Below are 23,350 nucleotides of genomic sequence, written 5' to 3' on the forward strand. Positions count from 1 at the left end.
CTAGGATATTCTCGTCTAGTAACTGATTTCTATACCTAAATTCTACGTTCCCGCGTTAAGTGTCTCCGCGTTTCATGAAACGTTTGAACGTGGATTTTCTTTCTTGGCTATGCCATTCTATGTATTTGCGCTGTATTTTGAGATATACTATACGGTATACGAGATAATTTTATAGAAATGTGAAACGACGAGCAAGAAATTATTTCTGATAAAAGTAATTTATAGTATGATTTGTAAAAAACACTATTATAACGTTATATATGAAATTATATACGAAGAAGCCTTGCCAAACCTACCTACATGTAGAAATCTTTGAATAAACGTATTTTACGGTATATACTCTAGGATTAACCGTTTGAAACGTTAATATAACGAAATATGAAGTAAATTTTAGTTATTTATTTACCATAGATGTAACGAGTAGACGAAAAATACCGCAAGGAGGATAGGCGTGTTTAAAGTTTAAAGGTGACAATGCGCGTGGCTATACTCTTGCGCATACATACATACATTCGTACATACATACATACATATATAGATATATATATCTTAAAGGGAGGTGGAATTCTTTCAGTGGTGGCGTTCGCGGAGGTCGCAGTTGTACTGTAAATCTCGAAGTTCGTCGTCGGCGCTAATTCGAAGTTTGGCGCAGTTGCTGCAGAGCTGTTCTATGGCCTCGCGAACGTATACATGCACGGCTTTCTAATATATACGCGACTATCGAATACATAGAAACGAAAGTACGAGTCGTGCATCGCACGTACCGACCCTGTGTTCCCCATAGAAGCCTGCTGGATGTAAAGCGAGCCCTAGGAGGGGGCCAGCAATATCTTTGAACAGAGTTCGGCAGAGATCGGCATACGCGTTTCCCTTCGGCTGCGAATAATTGCTCAGAATGATGGCGACGAAGGGGAAACGGTGATCTCGAGAGGGTGAGTCCAGCTATAAACACAGCTAACCTCCTCTGTAACGTTGAATTTTCCGATCAACCGCAATGACGAAGCACTTTCCTCGCATTATATATTCATCGAGTGTTTGGCTATTGATCTTGTTTACATTTTTCCTATAGTTCTCTTTATAAACGTATTATCTGTACAGTCATGGACAAAATTACGCGGATAAGTTGCACAACTGGCTATCGTTATCTTTAATTACAAAAATGTTGTTAGTTAATTTAAACTGCTTGATTTAAATAAATATTTAACTCGGTAATATGTTATTTATCAATTTTCTAATGTAATCTTTGCTAACATTTTCACATACCATTTGTAAATTGCTACAAATTTTTGTTATATTATATCGCTTATCTTTATATTTATTAATATATTAATAAATTAGATTTACAGGATGGCGACACCCAAGGCGAGCCACGTTAACAGTTTTTTCAATTTTGAAGTGAAGGAGAAATAAATTTCGTTTCGAATAAAAGATGTTTGGTTCCTAGATGACCGTTACATGGTGATGAATATTTTCCATCAAATAAAGATTTGAAGGTCACCTTCGTCTTTTTAACGATTAACGAAGATTTACCATCTCATTTCGAGGCATTTACGGGTTTGGAAACAGAACTTATATAGTTCGAAGACCAAAAGGAACGGGATTTAGCTGCCAACAAAATTTTAGGTTTCATTTCTTTATTTCATTGATTTCGTTAAAAAGAAGATGGGTCGAAGAGTACCGTCTTTCTGATTTTGTATTCTACGTATAAGTCAAATTGAGTGCTAACCGTTTGTCCTTCTGTAATGCGAGAATTCTCTTATGCGAACACTTTTGTCTCCCAATTAGTTCATATTGCGGAGGTTCTACTGTAATTTGAGTAACTGAAGATTAACTTAACGTACTTGATTACCATCTAAAGTAATTGATTAATTCTTTAGCTCTGGGAAGAATAGAAACACATTTGGATAGTCTTGCAAAGAAGACAAAATTTCACCGAGTTTAAGTTTCACCGAGAGTGAGTAAATTTATGTTTAGTTAATTAACGACCTATGGAAGTACAGCGTTGTATATTTGTCTCGTTCGTGTGCTTCGTTTACAGTGAACTAATAAGCTTCTGGAGAACCTCTGTTTAGTAAGATAATCTATTTACGCTTGGTATTTCTTTACAATCTGTAGTTTTCCATGCTAGGGTGTTACTCGAGTGTTTACGTGATTTTATTCTATTTTAACAATTTTCATCGATAAACACAACTTACCAGTACTGTAATTTTTGGTTAAACAGTCTCAAGCACAAATTAAAAATATATCTAAAATATATATAAAAATATATCGTAGGGACGAAACAGATTAATGGAAACTTTTTTTACAAATTTCCAGAGGTGTAGAGTCACGCTACGATGGTTTTTACACTTACTTTTTACACGCCCTGTGTATAAATTTGAACAAAGGAATGAAAAAGGTCTGGTTGAAACATAACCGAATAAAAAAATGATTATCAGAATATGTAATGAAATTTTTTAACAGAATTTTATGAAATGAGCGAATACAATTTAATAATCGCTATTTCTAGACTTTATCTCACACGCCGTTATAGTACAGAACTAGGGGAAGCAGATTTACCACTCTATTAACTGAAAGACCGATCACCATTTTCCCTGGCATCGCTTTAGGTACTTTTATGTACGTAGAACGCTATATGTATAGCAATCTGATGGCTCAGGTTGAACATATGTGGCTCGATATATTCACGATTCATTTGGGTAATATGATTCGGTCGATAACGCGCCGCCTGTAATTCCTGTTTCAAACATACATATAATTAGATAAGAATTATTTATATAACACATGGATGTCCTGATATTTTATTCGAATAACGATAATTAATCCTTTAAAGGGATTAATTACAAAATACAATTTATAAAATATATACATATATATATATATATATATATATATATAATATTTATTTTATCATTTATTTATTTATTTATATCATTCCTACTTTCAAGTGCGTTTCTTGAGATAAAGGAAAAATAATTACTACAATCGTAATAGACATTTAATACTCTACTTTACTAGAGTAATCACAGTTTATTACAACGCGCGAAAATTTCTTCCTTTTTATTTTCCTCGAGATAATTTACGATTTGTTCGTGAGAACATTCGATAAATTGGTATAACGAATTGGAATAATAGCTTGTACGCAAGGATCCTAGACATACAAATGAATATAGGGAGCTTTCTATGTAAACGAGGATGAGGGTTATATTCGTGAAAAAATCACAATTTTTGGAATTGTGTTAATTTATATTGTCAGCTTGAGATTTAAAAAGATACAAAGTGAAAATAAACGACCAACATTAAATTATTTTAAGCAATTACAAAGTTTTGTTTTCCAATTTTAACATCTGTAAGCTTATTAATAATATCCTCGTAACAGAGAATTTTTAGAGTATCCATTTTTATGTACGCTATTAGCAGTGCGTTAAGCTTTTATTCCGGAAGAGTACTGCGTAAATAATGTTTTCATTACGGATTTTTAAAATTCGATTATAAAATTCAATTTTTCGGAAGCGATGACTATATTCTCAAGCTTTCTTCGCTATAATCATGCATGTGTACATAGATTTCAATTTATCGCTTATATCTTTATATATCAGCTCTTCTACAAGAATAAGTAACTATTCTATCACAAACGGTTTATGATAAAATATTTTGTCTAGGAGCTTCACTTCCTTTTAATCGTACGTTGTTCTCATTGCTATCAGCGAAAAATACTTCTTTTTTGTAATTCATCACCTTTTTATATTGAATTGGAGTAATATCCCCAAACTTCTCGAAATCGTTAGGCATATTTTTAATGAAATTGTTTATGCTACGTATAACGATACCACTGTAGATATTGGACGTGTGGACGATTTGCTAACAGCAATTATTTTATCTAAAATCTTTCGCCAAACACACGTTAATGAAATACCAGTTTATTAAATAATGTAGCCGCTTCTACTCGAGCAACTGGCTTTTCAGTTTCATTTCTGAATAGTTTGTTTAATGCTATTTAACGTTAACGTAATTCTCTTTTAAGCCACTTGTTACATCAGCTTGCGCAGACCAACTTGTATTTGGCAAAGGTTTCGCAATAAGTATTATTACCTGTATGTATGTTTTGATTAAATATAGAAGTTAAAGTAAGTGGATTTGTTTATTTCATGCAGTGATGGCAAATATCCTAATACCTAATATCTAATTTGCCTACTGGTAAACGCAATTTTGCAGGCATATTCGCCTTAGAGTTAAATACATTTGATCGTACGTTATTAAGTGTATTAGCTAATCAGATCATTGGGATGCTTCTTGCTCAGTCTTGTTTGCTAGTAAATTTAGGTGGTTTTTTAATAACTTTTTATATCTCGCAGCAAGACACGTTACTGTATTGTCAACTAATTCCATCTTGAGATTTTTTCTGACATCTTTGTTTCTAACATACTACGGAGCATTAACTGTTGTACTTGAAGCTTCCGGTTTTTAGACGTTGCTTATAGCAACTGTACCTATGCCAGAGTTCGATCCGTAGATACAGTTCGATAGGTAGATTCAATAATAGTTTCTGTTGAAGTGGTTACCACTTCTAAGAAAACTCTACATCTGGTCTTTTTAGTTTTCTCAAGCACTGAAGCCATCGACACCGTGTAGACAAAAGACTGCGACGAAGTCAGACCATAAACAGTAGACAGGCGACGTTGGCTTCGGGATTTTCAGTTATTCGGTAACACAGCTAGCGTGCGGATCTAGATCAGCTCAAATTGTATTCTTACTTATAATTACACTTCTATTTAAAATATATTTTCTGCCTTACAATTTATCCACAAGTTTTCTGTGTTTACACATCGAATAACCTCAACAGTTTCGAATAATACAATTTTATGCGTTAGATTCAGTTTTGAGTTTCTTCGCTCTACATAGCCCGTGTTTCTTCTTTTTATTTGAATCTTATTTTAATCTTTATCTCAATCCATCTTTGTCTGGATGTGATGGTAAAGCGTCTGGATTTTTCCTCGTTCGCTTTTATTTTCCATTTAAAGAACCAAGCTTGTGGAGTTAGTAGGCATTGCCGCAGAAGCTAAGAAGCAATGTCAGCATCATCGTGCATTGTTAAAATAGCGGTGTCATCGGCAAGAGTTGAAGGAGAAGCGGTACACTGTGATATACACGGGGAAATGAACGTAACTCGTGCATTTGCTTTTAATTGGCCAAAATAGCATCTCTCTTTTCTCTCTTTCTTAATTCCCTGTTACGATTATAAATATAATTTCTATGGAATTTATAAAGTATTATTATTTATAATAATAAATATAATAGTATTAAGAAAAATATAACGTTTAGTTGATGTACAAATGACGGAATACGATTGCAAAAGGATAGGAAAACAAGAAACGGTAAAGAAGTTTAAATGGATTTCGATTAGCTACTCAAATTGACCTTGAGTTAATCGAACGTACAGCGATACATCGTTGGAAGTTGTCCGAAACAGGGACACGAGATGTAACGTTAGAGAAACGAACGGCGGACAGAAAGGCAAACAACAACAGAGACGGAAAACGAAAATGAGAAAAAGAAAAAAAACTTTCTTGCAAGACACTGTGTAGATGGCTGGGGTTAACAGGGGGACGGAAAGGAGGGATAATTGAATACAACTTGATCGAGCCGCGCGTTTCCACCCCATTAAATCGGGCTTAAGTTCGTAAGAGAGAGAAAAGGAGTTAGGGGCGGAATTGAGCAGGAAGCAAGAGGTCAGAGAAGGACGAGAGGGAAGAGAGCGCAGACGGTGGCAGGAGGAGGTAAGAAGAAAATGGAAGCAGGCGAGCGAGAAGTGGAGAGAGAGAGAGAGAGAGAGAGCGAAGAGGACTAGAGGAAAGGGGCTAGTGGTGGGCTCTGGTAGCACGACGGAAAGGCGAGAGAATGTTTACTGCTACCCCAGCTGGGGGCCAATCAGTATAGCCCCTTACACCCTTCCAGGCGAAGACTCTTAACCCCTGCCTCTCTCGCCACGGCAGTCTTCCAGGACGTTGTACAGTCGTACAATAGAAACGCGCCGGCAATAGCTAAGCCGATGTCGTTATACAGCCGGATTATTCCTCAGCCCAGTAAAGCTCCGTTATGGCGATAATCAAATTAACTCGCTTCGAATTTTAAAGACAGCGCGCGGCACCGCCCCTTTGCCGGTAGAGCCACTGCCAATTTGGCGCAGCTGGCCTCACATCGGATTACTCGGTCACCCAGTTACTGATACCGTCTTTGTCTTTCAACCCCGCTGACAGCGGCCCATAAATTTGGACAACCTAATCTAACGTATCGAAAGACATTGGTCATTTCAAGGAAGATGGAGCGGAGGACATGTACCTCGTTTTATCCATACAGCTTATCCAAGGTGTCCAAAACGATCGGTTATCTTATCGCTTGTCAGCGGCAGTTTTCAATAAACCGACCAAAACTAATTGTAAACAAAAGTTTCTAATAAACAACATTGATGGAAAACATAATGCAAGTTTATGTTATTATGTTACGTCGAATCGGATCCGTACAAATGGTGCTGGATGTTGCGCTATTTAACAAAACTTTAAAATAGCTACTGAAACGGAGTAGCATTTTTTAAGTAAAAGTCATGTAGCAATAAAACGTTTTATAATTGTTAAGAAGGATGCTGCAAGAGAGATATCCCCGCTGCATACATTTAGTTAAGTATGGATCACTTATTTTAAAAGCGACGTAATTCCATTTTTTGAAAAAGTTGACAAAGCGACAAATTCAGATACACTCTGGTGTGATTTTATTTACAAACAATTTATAGTTTACTTCTCAAAATATGTTTTAAAAAATCATTTACTTTGAGAGCGATGCAAGTCTATATAACCCGTAGCCTACCCAAACAGTCGACATAATATTAGCAATGAAACAAAAAAAAAATGATTGCGAATATTTATATCTCTATATCTGATATAATATTGCACGCATCTTTAAATGCGATTCAGTAATATATTCGTAAATTGTTGTTACATTTAAAGTATTATTAAACGAATAATAGCTTTACGTTTATTTATATTCAGAAACTTGACTTATTTATTTAACGCTTTAACGTGAATCTAAACTTTGTAATAAAGTTCGATGAAACCTCTGGATATTTCGAATGTCTTTCTCTAGCTCATTATTTACAGAAGGAATTACGTTGATAACAAATTACAGAATAAAAATTACAAATTACAACGAACATAAATATATATGTAGAATATGGTAAAATACAAAGATATGATGCAATTATTGCTTTACATCACGAGTATTTTAAAACGCTTCCACATAAGGATCCGAAAAGAAAAATAGAATGTATTCGATATTAATGTTACAAGCACATTGTTACAGTAGACAAATAAATACTGAAATGAAATAATAGTACGTTGTTCTTTTTGCTCTTATTTATAGATAACAGTGGATTAGAGTATAAAATATGAATCTTAAATAATTAAAATTTGATGAATTGTGCAATGCGCTAATTTCGAAAGTGGCGTAAGTCCATCGATGAGCCCGAAAAAAGGTGTCGTTCTAGTTAATTTGAAAAAAAATTATTTATATAATTACCAATAACAATACTCAAGTAGACCGCGTCAAGATTTTTCAATCGATAGAAATACAAATTTGAACAACTCGAAGCGAAGGAAAATGAATTTAGACCACTTTCAAAATATACGTTCCAACATGTACAAACAAAATACGTGGTGGAAAATTGTTTGATGTTTGTACGATCATTCATATAACATAAAAACATTTAAATTCGTTTGTTTTGCATGTTCGTGTATTGAAATGAAATACGGAACATTCAATAATTGGTTGTAACTGCTAATTCAATTAGGCTCCATCCAAACCATGCATTATTCCATACGACTGTGTTTAATTTCAACTTTGCATAGTTGACTTTCTAAATTAATAACAAGGATTACTTTACAAGCTGCATAGCGTACTTATATTGTTTGTACTTATGTAATATATCGTAGTGTGCGTGTGTTTGTATATTCATGATATTTGTGGTTCGCGGTTTACCACTAAATCTAGGTTTTACCTTCAAATACGTTGTAACTTGATTTATAACGTAACAGGGCATCAACAAAACGTTTTATTAACAAAGACCAGACACACATACGCATGTAATATAATTTACGCGCATTCGCTTTTCTGCTGATCGGTATTATTTTATTCTCTGCTTATACTTATTTGTATCGTTTCGTCGAAAATGGTTGAAAATCAGACGAATTTAAACTAGCTTAAAAGAGATAGCTTTGATTTTCATTGAATATTTCCAATTCCGATTTCATAGAAAACCGTTGCATGGTAGGAAAAATGAACAAATCTCGTGCCTTATAATATCTAACGTTGGGCAAAGTCTGTCCCGATTCTTTTCAAAGTTAAATCCGCGCAAGTTCTTGCCCTGTGCTCTTCCGTATAATGCTCCAAAGTGCAACGGCTTGCGTTTAGAAGCATTGTTCCCAACAACTAAAATTCGCCAGACGTGCATAGCATTACAAAATGATCGGATAGCTGGTGAAAAGTAATTGGGTCGCGATGAGTGTCTGCATCTTGAGGTAGTCGTCATATTTGAAAGAGATTCGTCGCGTAATCCGCCTAGAATCGAGTGTAATGACTTTTCCACGACAAGAAAGCCAGAACTCATGTCAAATCGATGTATTTGCCTGCCTAGACGATCCTTCCACGAAATGCATCATGAAATGTATGCTAAAAAGACTGCAACCACTCGTAATAATAGACTGCTGAATGAGATTACCAATTCTGAGCCATTACGGATAAGAGTATCGCGTTCTCTCTGTCACCTGTTTAACGTCGCGCTTCTTTTCTTTCCATATACGCTCAATTTGATTTATCGAATTGTTTCGTTTTTTGAATACACGCGGAATATTGGAGGAAATGTAAATTTTTAAATTTTACTTCTTTCACATTATATCTACATATGGTGAAATAAAATATGTTCAAACTATCGATCTTTCACAAAACGTAATTCCAAAATTTATCGCTTTGTTAAAACAAATTGATATTTCAACTGATTATTCAATTACGAGCTTTTAGTAATTATGATATTCACTTTGAAATTTCCTTACAATTTTAAATATTCGTTATTATCCTAATGACACTGTCCAATCGTCGGCGAAAGCACAGCATCTAATAGTTCCGTTAAAAAGATTCTGTTAAACGATACTTTACGCGAACGTGTATTCGGATATAATTGAAAAGCACAAATATCAAAATATAGCGAATTTAGAAGAATTTAATTTATTTCTATGACATTTTCTCGCATGTCGAATCGTTTCAAAGCTATAATCTAATCTATTCGCGCGGACTGCGGATCACTTTAGTTAATCCCTAATTGAAATACATTCGATACCATAAGCTGCATATTATCGTAACAATACATTAATAATATACAACCATTACGATATGAATTCCGCGCCTAGTCTTCTCTAACGAATTTCAACAAAAGTTGTTTTATTCTCGCAATATGAAACGACGGATATAAAAATATGAACGAAATATTAGCTTTCGGTATCTGTTACTTTAGCGTGAGAGATATACTTTTGCACTTTCGCATAATAATTTGATACGAGGTGTGCAATATTAGGATACATATTGCACATCATTTAATTGAAATAATCTGATTGCATCGATCAATCGGCTCGTATCTCTTAAATACCTACGTTCCATCTGCAGCTAACAACATTACCAAATGCGTAACATCCGGTGCGGATGTGATTATAGAACATTAATGCGGTTATTAGATAACCATATACGAACCGTAATATCGATTTGGTCATTATTCGGCTAGTATTTTGAGGAAGAGAGAACGAAGGCGAAGAAAGTTGCCGGTAATAGAAATAGCTGATCTGAAATCTGTCGTTTGCTGCAGAAGCTAGTCAGAAGCGGCACGACAATCAGTGCAAGAACGCAACTTGCATGCAAGGGAATCTGCGATTTCACGGAGATTCTATTTTGCAAGGTAGCGATCCGTATCACCAATCAAGTTCTTTCAATCCTCGACGATCCAATCGAAGCGCCCTTGTCTCTCTTCTCTCCTTTCTACCACCATCTCTCCTTCTTCCGCGTGTACCGCGCTTTCTCCGATTTACCTTCGAATCACGACATCTATATCCTTCTCAATAAACGCCCTTACGCATACGTTTCAGAACGAAAGTCGTAACTTTCCTGCGAAATTAAAAGAATATTTTTACCATTTGCCCTCATTTTCCAACAGAGCGTAGCCGTTTAGCTTCTTTCAGAATCGCCACGTTTCCGTAGAAACTGGAAAGGCGTTTCAGCAACAGTTGAAGAGAAGAAAAGATAATCGATATCAAAATACTGAACCTGCTAGCAAAAATTTAACATACGAGATACAAGTTTGTCTTCCAGAAGTAAAATTCTTCTGTGAATACGGACCAGTGGAAGTGTTCGCAGTAGCTATGCATCGTAAAATTGTATATAGCGACATTTAGAAGAAGGAAAAATACAGGGAATCTCATTAGCTCTGGCTGGATGATGGTGACAATTGCGAATTATTCTTATGTTTATCCGTTGAGAAGACTCGACGAGGGTAGACGGTCTTGTCGCACGAAAAAATCAGAGCGACAAAATTGGTAGTAAAAATGGTCTTCCTCTAACTCGGGCGAGAGGATCGAGGACTTTGTCTTGGCCGATCTTCTAGCCAACCGAGGTGGAAGCTATGTATATCCAGAAGGGACTCGAGGCAAGGATTCGAGTATATATAAGCTCGAGGGAGTGGATTAGAAGAGGTCTGGAGGCTTTGGCGGATCGGTCGGACTCGTGTTTAAGTAGCCCACGTTGTGGGATAGTCCGACTTCTTGGTTGGGATTAGCTTAGTTACAGATAACTAAGTCGAGATTTGGAGAAGCTGAAGATACAGATGGAAGAAAGTAGGCAGAGAGATGAAGAAAACGGCGGGGGACAAAGGAAACGCAGATGGGACGATAGAAGGAGAAAATCAGGGAGAATCCTCGGAAGCCGAGAAAAGCGACAGTCCTGAAATCGGTTTACCTCTACAGAGAATTACCGGCATGTATGCGTACACGACTACAAATAACAGTAAATTGTCGGTGAGGAGTTTGATTATCTTTCCGGCCTCTCTAGGACGCGAAGTGACATCAGCCGGATATTTCTGAAGCGGATAGAAGGATATTGTGATCCCTACGGTGAAACAGCCGCTGGCTGAGCAGCCCTTTGCGCAGACCAATGTCTCGCGATATTACACGGCTCCAGTTGCTATACAGCGAGAGAAAGAGAGAGAGGGAGAGACTAGCTCGGCGAGCAGAGACAACCAAACAAGATCTCTATTCTTGCTCAGAGTTAATTGTCTTGCCAATGTCGGATTAGCAGACTGAAGAGCAGGACTTACTGGCCTTCTGTGCGATCGCTTACTCCCTTAACCGACATTACGAACTTCACCTCGATCTTCCCCTTGACCTTGTCATTTCAAACTTTCTTTCGTTCTTCGCGTCGCAACGTATCGTTATTCCTATCCACGTTATCGTTTCTTGCCCGGTTTATCTTTATTTTTATTTTTATCGTTGCTTGCCTTTTTCTTCTTTCGTGCATCGTCTTCCAACGAGTCGGTTCTTCGTTTTCCACCGTCCTGATTTTTCCTTTACCAGGCAGCAATTTCGCTGTCGATCTCGATCTCTATGGATCTTTTTGATTCTGTTACGATTCTAACCACGTCAAAATCTTGATTTCGGCCATCTCGGTTACTGTTGCCTGTGATGAATGACGTCCCTAGCTCCTGCAGTGTACCCTACATGGTATACCAACTATTGTACGAACAATGGAATACAACTATACCAATGACAGTTGAGTTACAAATCTACCGAATACCGTAGCTGAGAAATTCAAATTAGAATTTTAATTATTAATACGTAATTTACATATTATCAAAATTACAATCAAGTTTACTCTTTCTTTATCGTTTGTAGTTTCCTATACAATTCGATTGAAATATTCTTTATTATGCGTATAATTCGTCTCTTTCTAATTGGATGATTTGCTATCTTATCGCGCTAAATTCAATTAAATGACTGGAACAATTTGTAATAATTCCTACTTTCAAACTTAATCAATTGAAAAGTTAATTAGAAAATTGATTTTGTGCAATTTAATAATCCATGAATAATGTCTACATTTATCGTATTCGTGTATTAAATTAAATAAAAGACAACAGGCATAATGCTGATCATTGTTGCCTTTCAACAGCGTTTGCACTATAATCTGTTGGTTTTCCTTCTGCAGTGTAAGACATATGCACTTCAATTTCATACGAATGTTGCAGTATGGTTACATTTAAGGCTAAAGGCTCTTTGTGGTTGACATTTGGATATCGACATTGAAACTCAGCTGGCTTATTTCAAGAACGAAGATTAACGTAGTTCGATAAACCCCTTATCATCCAAGCGCATAACTTTCTCTATTTAAATGCTAATAGATTTGAAACGGGTCACTTTAGTTTCTAACTTGTAACAAATACTTTATCCAAAATATATAACATTCGCTCCCTTGATTCACTCCATTGTTTCGTGTTTTACATAGCACATATTTCAATTTAAAAATAAGGTACATATTACAAATAAGGTACAAATAAGGTACAGACGAATGTGAATAAAAATGACAAAGTAGTACAAGTATCAGAAATTACGATAAGCCTGAATCATCGATATCAAGCTATTTAGTTAACTAAAAATGGGAATTATATATAATAACATATAGATGGGCTTGGACGTTGTTCTTTATTTTAAATGTTTAAAACGAACAACGAGAAACTTTAATCTTCGAGCTATCGGCAAAGTCAATTAATCATATCGAAACAAGCTGCGGTTAATCAGACGGAAATAGCAGATCGATTAGAGAACCACATAAACTGTGTATCTATTGTTCATCTTTAAGAGCAATATCGAGAATCTAGGGATCAGCTTTACTTAGTCCTGTTGCAATCTCCAGTGTGTTGTTTCGCGTACCAGTTTTAGTTAAAGCAGATTGAAGGGAAGGGCAAGAGAATGGTCGAGAGTAGGCTGTGTTGACGTTGAAAGATGGTGGTGCTCCTTCTCTCTGGCCGCTACTTTCAGCATGATATAGCACCATCCAAATGCGCTGATAGATCCAATTTACAGAACGCCTTTAACACACCATACCGACTCATACCCAAAACTTCCATCACAAATTCGTTCACAGTGTTAAAGATAATTTTTAACTTTTTAAATCTCCTGTCTGGCTTAACCCTTTGAGCAATAGCGAATGATATAGCTATTTCTTTGTTTTGTTCAATTCAATCAAAACTACTTCTTCAGGAAGAATTAAATAACATATTTTCCACGAGGTAGAAGAAACACTTTGAATAATTTCTCTGAAATTGTTAGCTAAAATAGTACGAATAATACATCGGTAATTAAAGTTACACATATTGAATGACATTAAGGTATAATAGTTTTTAACCAACAGTGTTACACAAAATGGAACGCGTTAATTAACGACAAATATAACCATAGTATGATACTATGAGAATAATAATAATAATTTCTAATATCAGTCATATTTATTTTAAAACGTTAAATGTTAATATAAAGAACTGCAATACGAAAATAAAGTATTACATTGATTAGCACAGTTAAGTGAAACAGCAGACCTGACAACCTCGCTGCCATTCGTGTTTGTTGGTAGAATTTGTTTAATGTAATGTATAAAGCGGAAAATATTAGTAAAAACGGAATGGACATTATGTTCGTTAGAAATGTCGTTGAAAAATTTAGTAAAATTGCTACAGACTGATTATAACGATACCGTTGTCTTGACGGAGATACCATCGTCGTGCTATTTTACCACATTTGCAACAATTTGCTTAGTGTCTACTGACAAATTGCAGAGTATATAGAAGATATACATCAAAAAATTCTTTTTCTCTGCAGCCGACTATAAAAGGTAAGCAGATTACGAAATAAGTTTGAAAACTAATGCAAGCTTAGCATTTTTTCTCAAAAGAACGATCGAGGTGCTAACCGCAGTTTCTTTGGGTCTTTGGGCCGTAACGATGAGTGCAATATAACGGAATTAAAAAGTGTGACAAGGAAGTTGAAACGGAGCGTAGAATAACGCTACGATGCTCGCGACAAATCATTTTCGAGCACCCTGTACATAGCATCAGCTATGCATATAAGATCCAAGCGATTAATCCGCATAGAGCAATTAGTAGTGCAGAGGATCCGACAATCGGGCTATAGGTCTCGATTTCAGTCTCTGGAGGGCTGAACCAAACACCTCGTCAGGATGGACGTGTCTGTAGCTCGTGTGAGCCCAGCTGACCCTCGACGATTAATAGTAAACTTAATTATTGGATCTCACGCCACAACAACGCGTCGCACCTCTCCTACGCACTTATGCTCCGCATCTATCGTCTATGCTCGTATTCCGCGTGTGCGTGAAAATACGCACTGCGAGCGTCACTTAAAAGAACTTTGTAAAAATCGAACCAATCGACTTGAGTTTTCTTTAGAAGCTAGAAAGGTTGGTTTCCTAGATGTTGTATAGGAAGAGTATTGACAAAAATTACAATTGGTCGGAATCGCGAAAAAGATAACAAAGGTTGCTTCTTGAACCTTTTTATCCTGTAAATTAAACTGTGATTAAAGTCTAGAAAATATATTTTCTAGATTTATGGCAGTTATATGCATACTGAAAATTTCCTTTAAATCGGCCGATACAGAAGCATTCCATATGCATATAACTGACATTTCACAAAACGTATCTCTCAAATTTTCTTCGCGCTTCCGACCAACTGCAATTTCCCAATATTTTTTTTTAGACGAGGTCTAGTAAACTAATCCTTTTAACTGTTAAAAGAACCTCAAGCCTTTTTATTCTAAATTCTATTGTAAATTCTATTCCAAAGGGTGTTTAATAACTCCTTTAATCGGCCAACGCTTCTTCTCTTCTCTTGGATCAACTTCTTGTTCGTTTGTATCGCGACCCATAGTTTAGAAACCTTGCTGTAGATTATTTTTGTCGAGTATTCTACGCTTGTCCGTTGCTAATCCTCTCACAGTTTCTTTTTTAATCCTTCTTTCGTATGTATGTAAAACAAGATATCATCAACGAAGACCAATCTTCCAACTTCAGCGATTGAAATGCGGCGCCAGACGAGCACATTTTTGCCATTCTATTTAAAAAGAACTGGCAAATCTTTTTACGCTCAGTTTGGTTTAGTGTTTGGCTTTCGCTATATTTCAAGCAGAAATAAATTTGTCTCGTCGTGCAAACGAAAGTTACGTCTTTCTTCCAAGTTTGTTCGAATAATAAAACAATCGCTTTTCTAATGTGAAATTTCATTTATTCGCGCACAGATTGCGATTAATTGATGGATTCTTTAAATATTTATGTACTTCGTATCTTTTTCACTTCCAAGTCATACAACTTTTTCAATACAAGCAACTGCATAGAGCAGCATCCGAGGAATCTACACGCTTTAGATTATTCTCAATATCGTGTTTTTGCTTTTCAATCTTTTATTTGTAATTTTTGCTGATTTTGTCGCATTTACAACTTTCGACCACTTACGAGTTTATTAGTTATGTCGTATTCTGTTTCGATGATTAGAAATGCTATTAGTCTCGTACTAAATTCTTCTAATTACAATTTACTCGATCGAATTAAGGAAAGAATAGGTACCTTGTATATCAACATTAGTGAAATGTAAGTGTTGGAATTTATTGAATCTGCTTATTCAAATTTGATTACTGTGACTGATACAGCAACAGAACGTGATTGTCGACGGCCGAAGTAAAACTAAAGGAATTACGGAAGAAGGGTGTTGTTAAAGCAACGGAGTAAAAAGCTTTTATCGGTCAGATGGTTGAATCGACACTAGTAAGATACAGGGTGAGTCGCAAATCGTGTTATAAAACAAAGTCGAAAATATGGGATAAAAAATCTCTACATGTCACTTTGTCTTCGAGAAAATCGAGTTTGGAAATATGTCAAGCATACTTAGACTTGACCAAGTATTGACTAGGTATGAATAAGCAACCAACGCGAAGTTATTATACATGTTAAAATATGTAAAAAATGTAAAATAATATTTTTCCGTTTAAGGCCTCATTTCGAAGAAAATAAAGTTGGAACGATCTGTTACGAAAATTACGAAATGGTCTGATACACGGGCATGATATATTTTCAAATTTACTTTCGTCGGAAAAACGAGGCACCCTATGAAAAAATTTTACCATATATTTTTCACTTATTTCCACATGTAGTTTAAGCTCCTGCCGATTATTTGCTCTTCTTTGATCCAGCAATCAGTCAAATTTAAATATACATGTCAAATTTTCAAACTCGATTTTCTCGGAAACGAAGTCTCGGATGAAAAAATGTTATAGCATATTTTTTTTATTTTTTCACATAGAATCACTGCAATTTCCTATATATATTTGAAACAAGGAAAGGTATCCATCGCTGAAAAATACCACGTTCGGATAATAGAAGGTCGGTTATTAGGATATTCGAAGAATGGATGTTCGGAGCTTCTACCGTGCTTTTCATAAAACGCTTTATTTGAAAAGTTCTCCGTAAAACTTGAATAGCTATACGATATGTACATGTGCTAGTCGCTAGCTGCGAAAAGTTGTGGGTAATTCGAAACGAAGGAATTGGTTTGGGATATTTGCAGGTTGGTGTTCTTCGTATCGGTTTGAAGGTGACCTATCAGACTGGTTGTAGGAAGCGAAGCCTCGTTTGCCTGGATGAAGCAACATTTTGCATGAAAAGTAGAATGGTATCGAGTGGAATCGCGGACAGGCCGGATGAAACGATCGTGGTCGCGTATCGTGAAAGAGCGCGCGTGGGATGTACTTGACGTATTGCTCGAGTGATCGGATATCGATTAGTCTGCCGCACGGCTAGTCCACAACACCCTCCATGAGTCGTAACTTGCACTCGAATGCTATTCCACTAATTACCAAGGCGACAGGGACCACTGTGGTTGGCACTTCTGACGGTGGATCTTGACGGTTCCACGCATATGGGCCGGGGTGAACTGGCCAGATTATCGGCTAGGCGTATGCGGTTAATCACTGACCGATCGTTAAGGTACATTATCCTCCTTCATTATGCAGCGGCATTATCATTATAATCTTCCTGAATTTTCAGTTAATTTTATACTTGCGGTTCATGCTCGAACCTCCCCTTATCCGCCACTCTCGATTATGCTACGACCAAGCTGAATCGTTTGTCCTTTATAGTTTGCGCATCGTTATCATGGATTATATGAATTATTATCACTTTATAACTAGGTCCGCGCAAGCTTAAGAGGTTATGCCGCCTTGATAGTATCGAAACTAAGGTTACCTCTATAAACTCATTATTACAAAATAATCCATCTACTTGAAATTAGTATTTCATCGTAAATGAAACACGCGATATACTTTGACAAGTTTCTGATTGTAAAAATACTTTTTATTCCTGTCGAAATGACAAAAGCTGTCTTTTACGCTATTTAACACGTAAGCAAATATTCTTTGCATAAAAAACATATTTCGTACTCGAACGCTGTAAGTAAACGTACACAAGGTGTGCATTTATTCTTGCAATCTTTTTGAAATAATTCAGTATAGTTAATATAGACAATCCCAGCCTGAAAATTCGGAAAATTATGAAACTTTTGGAATATGTAGAACGTATATATATATATATATAGGTAACTATAACGAAACGTTAACTCTAAGAGGCCAAATTGACAATTCCGCTATTTTTAGATTTTATGTTACAACTCACAAACTGTAAAAACAAATTTTCAGGCAAAAGTTACTTCTTTTAACGAGGACGGTCGTTGGGTGAATGTCATACCGATTGTGTATGCAATTAGAAAAAAGTAATAAACAGAAATGCATACCATAGTAATAAAAATATTCATAATAGATTCTTATAATCAGAATTCAGTCAATAGAATAAACGCTAATAAAGTATGTACACATTTGAAACGGAAAAGGGTATCCGTTACTGAGAAATATTATGTTCGGATAACACAACATTCGCATGTAGGGTATTCGGATAATGGGTGTTCCGATAAGGAGGGCTCTACTGTAAACATTCTCATCATACAGAGACCGCATTTCGTTCTCTGTCTATTCATACTGTTAAGTGTTGCAGCCAGATAGTGATTGCGTACGTAGACTTATTGCTATTCTAAATATGATGCTAACAAGTTGTCAGCAAGACATAAACAGTAGTATTCGTTAATTGCAATACGACTTGTAACGATTCGTCGTTTTACGTGCATCACACTGTTGTGTTGAGTCTTATTTGTAATTACATTTCAGTATTTAGGGCAAATACTTCTATCTTGTCTTTTTTCTATTCGGATGCATCTTTATTATCTTTATTTTCATATTTCAAAATGGTAATCTCATTCTACCATTTATTAATTACAGTCGGCAAATTTATTGGAAAATGACTGCATTTAATGCGTCTGCGAGATAGACCAGTTGTTCGAGTGTGTTCAAATGACGCCATAAACTGTGTATACGTATCTATAGTTTAAGAAAGAAATTTTGGTGTGTTTTTTGCGTATAACATTATACTTTATTTTTATATTTTTATAAGCAAAATATTTTCTAAATACGCAAACGCTATAAACTATAGAATATTTATAAAAAATAAAAGCTACAAAATATATTTCAACCTACTAAATATTTCTACTATTATAACTAAGAAGATTCTTGAAATATTTATTTTATTCAATCTTTTTAGTTAAAGTGAACATGCAGTATAGTTCGATTATTGCTGGTTTATTAAGATAAATTTACTAGTTTGATTTTGGCATGCACAAGTCGAAGAAATTCGTTGGAAATGGGGGATTATTGTTGAACTCTGATAATAAGAATATACATAAGTTGTCTCTTGCGTCACATGTTTAGGCTGCGTTGCACAATTATCTTGTGAGTGCTTATAATCGTTCCACTTCTAATCTTTAACTTTTTCATCCGTTATAATAAAGCCAATTATAACGAAGAAGTGGGAAAACTTGATTCAAAGTTACGAAAGATCTTGGATTAAAATATCTGCTTTATTCGTTCACGATTTGATAAATCAATTTCACAATGTTTAGATTAACTTCCCGCTTCTACACTTGGTTGGGCTTTGCAGATTTATTGGCTTCTTAGTTTCAGTTTCGCCATTCCTGTATAAAATTGTAATTACGCTCCTGTGTTTCAATTCCTTTCCATTTCACAGAATTGTTAACTTCTGATAAACTTTGGCAAACTTTTTCCTAATAGTATATAATAATTCTGTTCCATTGAAAAGTAATAAAGGCTAATCAACAATCACTGGCTTTAATGCACTTGAAATCGATTTCATTCAAGTCAAGGTCCACATTTTGAACAACTTTTTCCTATACATGAAACCTTCGTTTTCGAGATATCCTGACGCTAGCATGACTTAATTTTTATTTCATCCGATTTTCTAAATGTATCGTAAATTCGATTGCTACCATTTATCATTATTTTTATACAAGTCGTTTCCCTTTTGATATCTTCGTTATTTTTGCGGATAAGGAAACATATACGGGGAAAAAGTTATTTAGTTTAGAACGGCGAATATCGTGTTTCGTGTTTTTTTCCTTCAAAGATATCTTGTTTCGACGTTTCAAGTTCATCGACGGTTTGTTTCATAATAACGGGATATTTCTAGCTGACAAGAAATGAATTTTAAACACGTAAATATGTCGATCTCGAAACAACATTGAGTAGACATTTCATGATAATTGCGAGGGAAATAGGAAATTTCCTTATTTTTGTCTAAAATTGTTATTATTTTACAAGAAATTCCCGATATAACCTCCGTTATTTTCAAGACATTTTCCTATACGACACATATTCCGATACGAATGATTGATCATTTCGTTGCACGTTCGATCATAGTTGGAGAAATGATGTAGTCGCTGTGCATCTACAGAATTCCTGACGGCTTTTCCATACATTAGCACCATTTCTATTTTTTCTTATTGACCGTACACGTCGACGTGAATGAAACGAACAAGATGAAAGGGTTTTCCACTGCTTCAATTAACACGTTGACTCAATTGTGATTGTGTTTCGATTCGTAGGATATTTATAATCGTTACAGATAATAATGCCAGAAGTGTCATCAAACAAGGTTGATGGTACTTAACAATGCAATTTATTGGAATCTCGAAAGTAAGGCCAGTCGAATCCAAGATCTCGTGTAAAATAATAAAATCTTGGTCAAAGGTAAGAAAATATTCAATTTCTTACTTTCAAATTACCACAAAGTTTCTACCAACGTCATCTCAAGGCAGCATGTTTCAAGTCCATTGTTTATCAACTAAAATAATACGATGATAAAAATATGCAAAGAACTATTTCCTCATAGATATTTTATATCTGCACAAGTAACGAAAATATATGCATGCTGCTAAACATACTAGCTCAAAAACTAGGAACTATATGTGATTATAATTAGACTACCTATGGAGGACGTGCATACGTATCTATGATACGTTATCTTATCTGAAACCTCTTTTCATTAAAAGCATTATTTGTGCATTGATCTAAGTGGTTACATTTACGTGCCGCATCCTATAGATATAATATATTTGGTATATGTATGGAGCGGCACATGAGTCACAGAACGATTCGAATCGAGAGTGACTCATGCCGTTGTTTTGCCTCGGAGTATCAACGCGGTTTTCCATGTGCAAGATTTAAAAGTAAAAAAACTCTGGACAAAACAATATCGCCGCTACGAGCAACCGTCAACCGGAATCGAATTCAAACTTTCCGCTACTTCCCCGACCAGTATAAATAGACACTTATCTCGTCATTAAATAAATCAACGCGTTTAATATCCAGCACATGCACATACATATATAATTCGTATTGATAATTGCTAGTGTCATGGATGAAGAAATGAAGCAGACAACGAACCTCCGTAGATTAAATTATAAGCAAACGAAAATTACGTCCTGATTATTAAACGGTAAGTTATTTAATCGCGCAATTGTACTGGCCGTTGCATGTACTTTTATTGACACGATGAAGTATCAGGTTTTAATGAGCACCGAGCCAACGCTTCGACTTCCTAGACATTTAACTTGCATAATTTCTGGAAATTTTAACTATCGGAAAAACAGTGAAACTTTGTCGCGCTTCCTACCTTTGGTAATAAAAACGAAACTTTACGTTTAGAATTTGCACGGCGTTAACGGAACGTTTGTTCTTGAGTTCTTGTAAAAGTTTTATGCCCATTCCAGTGCAAAGTGTATATTTCCTTCTCCAATAGTTTAAACGGATTCAAACGTAATAAAGTTGTTATCCTAGTTATATGCTGCTATATATTGATTTATTAATTTATTCGCGCATTCAACTTTTAATTATCGAAAAGAAATAAATTTGGTTTGCAAAGGTGTGCCGATCGAGAGAATGAAAATTACCGTGTTCACGTAGATACGTATGCGTTAGAATATGGTGAATGAGAAGAGAAAAAATCGCAGAATCTTAAATGTTATAATAACATATAAGGCGTCTCAGCTAATTTTAATAGGTGGGGACGATTCGGAGATTTCAATGTCAACGCCAGCTGTAGTATTTGGAATACAACGCTATATTTTTTGTATCAAAGCATGGGAAGGATGTTGAATTCCGAGTAAAACAGTATTGTGCTTCATTAGTTCCAATACGTTAATGTCGCTACTGATTCGTTACTTAGGGAGATTTTCCAAGTGTTGATAACCAACTTTCATGAAATTCATTAGCTTTCGAAGACATTTGATCTATATTTCATTATATCGGTGATATTCAGGAGGCGAAAACAGTCCTCAAAGTAGGGCTGAAATTATTCTTAATACCTCGGAAACTCCTTGAAGTACAAACAAATGTTGTATATGAAAATTATTTGTTTTTTAGTGGCAAATTTAATTAGGTAAAATGTTTTTCGAAATGACTACTTATATAAGCATTATACCAAAAATTAATATTTTTTGCTTTTTTCTTTGCTTGATAGTAGAGGACATTTCAAGATACAACATTTCACCTATATCGTTGTAAGATATTGTATAAACTTAAGAATTTTCAAATTTGAAAAAGCTTAAAAGAAAGCTAAAGTTTAAACTCCAAGTTTTAATGAAAATGTTAAAGTACGACGAAAGACATTTGATCTTATAAGACGGATACATTGTATAGAAATATCTAATCCGAACGATGAAAAGTGTTAATCGCGAGTATTAAAAATTCCTAAAAGTACGAGTATTTTATGAAGTGCTCGGTTTCATAAAGCTACCCAACGTAGCACAACCTCTTAAATCATCCTGTCGACGATGGTAGTAATTATATTTGGATCACTGGCCCGTAACAACGATTTTCCGGCAAGAGGTTTCTAATGAGAGTAGCAAGTAAGTTGGAATTTATATTGCCCAAGTAATCGGAGAAATCTTTGCTTAAATCATTTTATGGTCAAACACATGAAAGTGTTTGATACCTTATATATCTTACATTTTGACAATTCGAGTAGTATAGTTAAGATTTAAGGCGAGATCAAAGAAATAAATGCAGTACAATTTAAAAGCTACTATTGAAGTATAATACTTGTATCTGATCCTCGCATTCATCTCTCACTTTTCTGTTTTCACGTGTTCCATCCATGATTACGAGTAGTAGCAATTTATGGCTATTCTTTCTTATTGACATTACTCATCCTTACATTTCTCAAAAGTATCTCGCACTTTTATTTATTACAGATCTTTTGCATAAAATACATCGTCAAGTTATTGAAATCCAAGTATCGATTAACTATTTAAGTATTTAAGCCATTCTAACAGGTTCTTCTTAGGACACAATGTCATTTTCAAGCTTTTAGTTCTTTCTTAGTCTTCTTTCTAATCCATAGTCTTAGTCTCTGTGTGACTTATCTCACTGACTTGCTACAATCCCGTGTCTTCTTGATGGTGAAAACTTAAATACTGGTTTCGATCAGTCGATAATCGCTGATTTCGATCTAAAAACCTAATTTTTAAACGTATCTTTTGCGACATACAGTCATCGACAGTTTACTCATCGGTACAACTATCCACGACTTATACATACAGGATGCCCCAGCTAAGTTTATCACTTGGAATATCTCGTTTGTCCTTGATAATATTAAAGAAATGTTTCAGGGACAAGACGAATGGTTTCGAGATGAGCATAACTTAACGTGATTAGTTTTTTCGTAAGAGAACGCGTAGAGGACATACAAACGTCTTCGACGTTACTTCAAATGGAATCGTATATTTTTTAATACATTCATCCATTCAACA

At 35.3% G+C, this 23,350-nt stretch overlaps 1 protein-coding gene across 4 annotated transcripts in view; it reads right to left on the bottom strand.

Moving 5' to 3' along the window:
* LOC126875167 (uncharacterized) overlaps positions 1 to 23,350 on the bottom strand; it is an 84,986-nt gene that overhangs the window by 50,881 nt on the left and 10,755 nt on the right. The window lies entirely within an intron of this gene.

The sequence above is a fragment of the Bombus huntii genome, chromosome 17 (genome assembly GCF_024542735.1).
Source record: "Bombus huntii isolate Logan2020A chromosome 17, iyBomHunt1.1, whole genome shotgun sequence".
NCBI lineage: Eukaryota > Metazoa > Arthropoda > Insecta > Hymenoptera > Apidae > Bombus > Bombus huntii.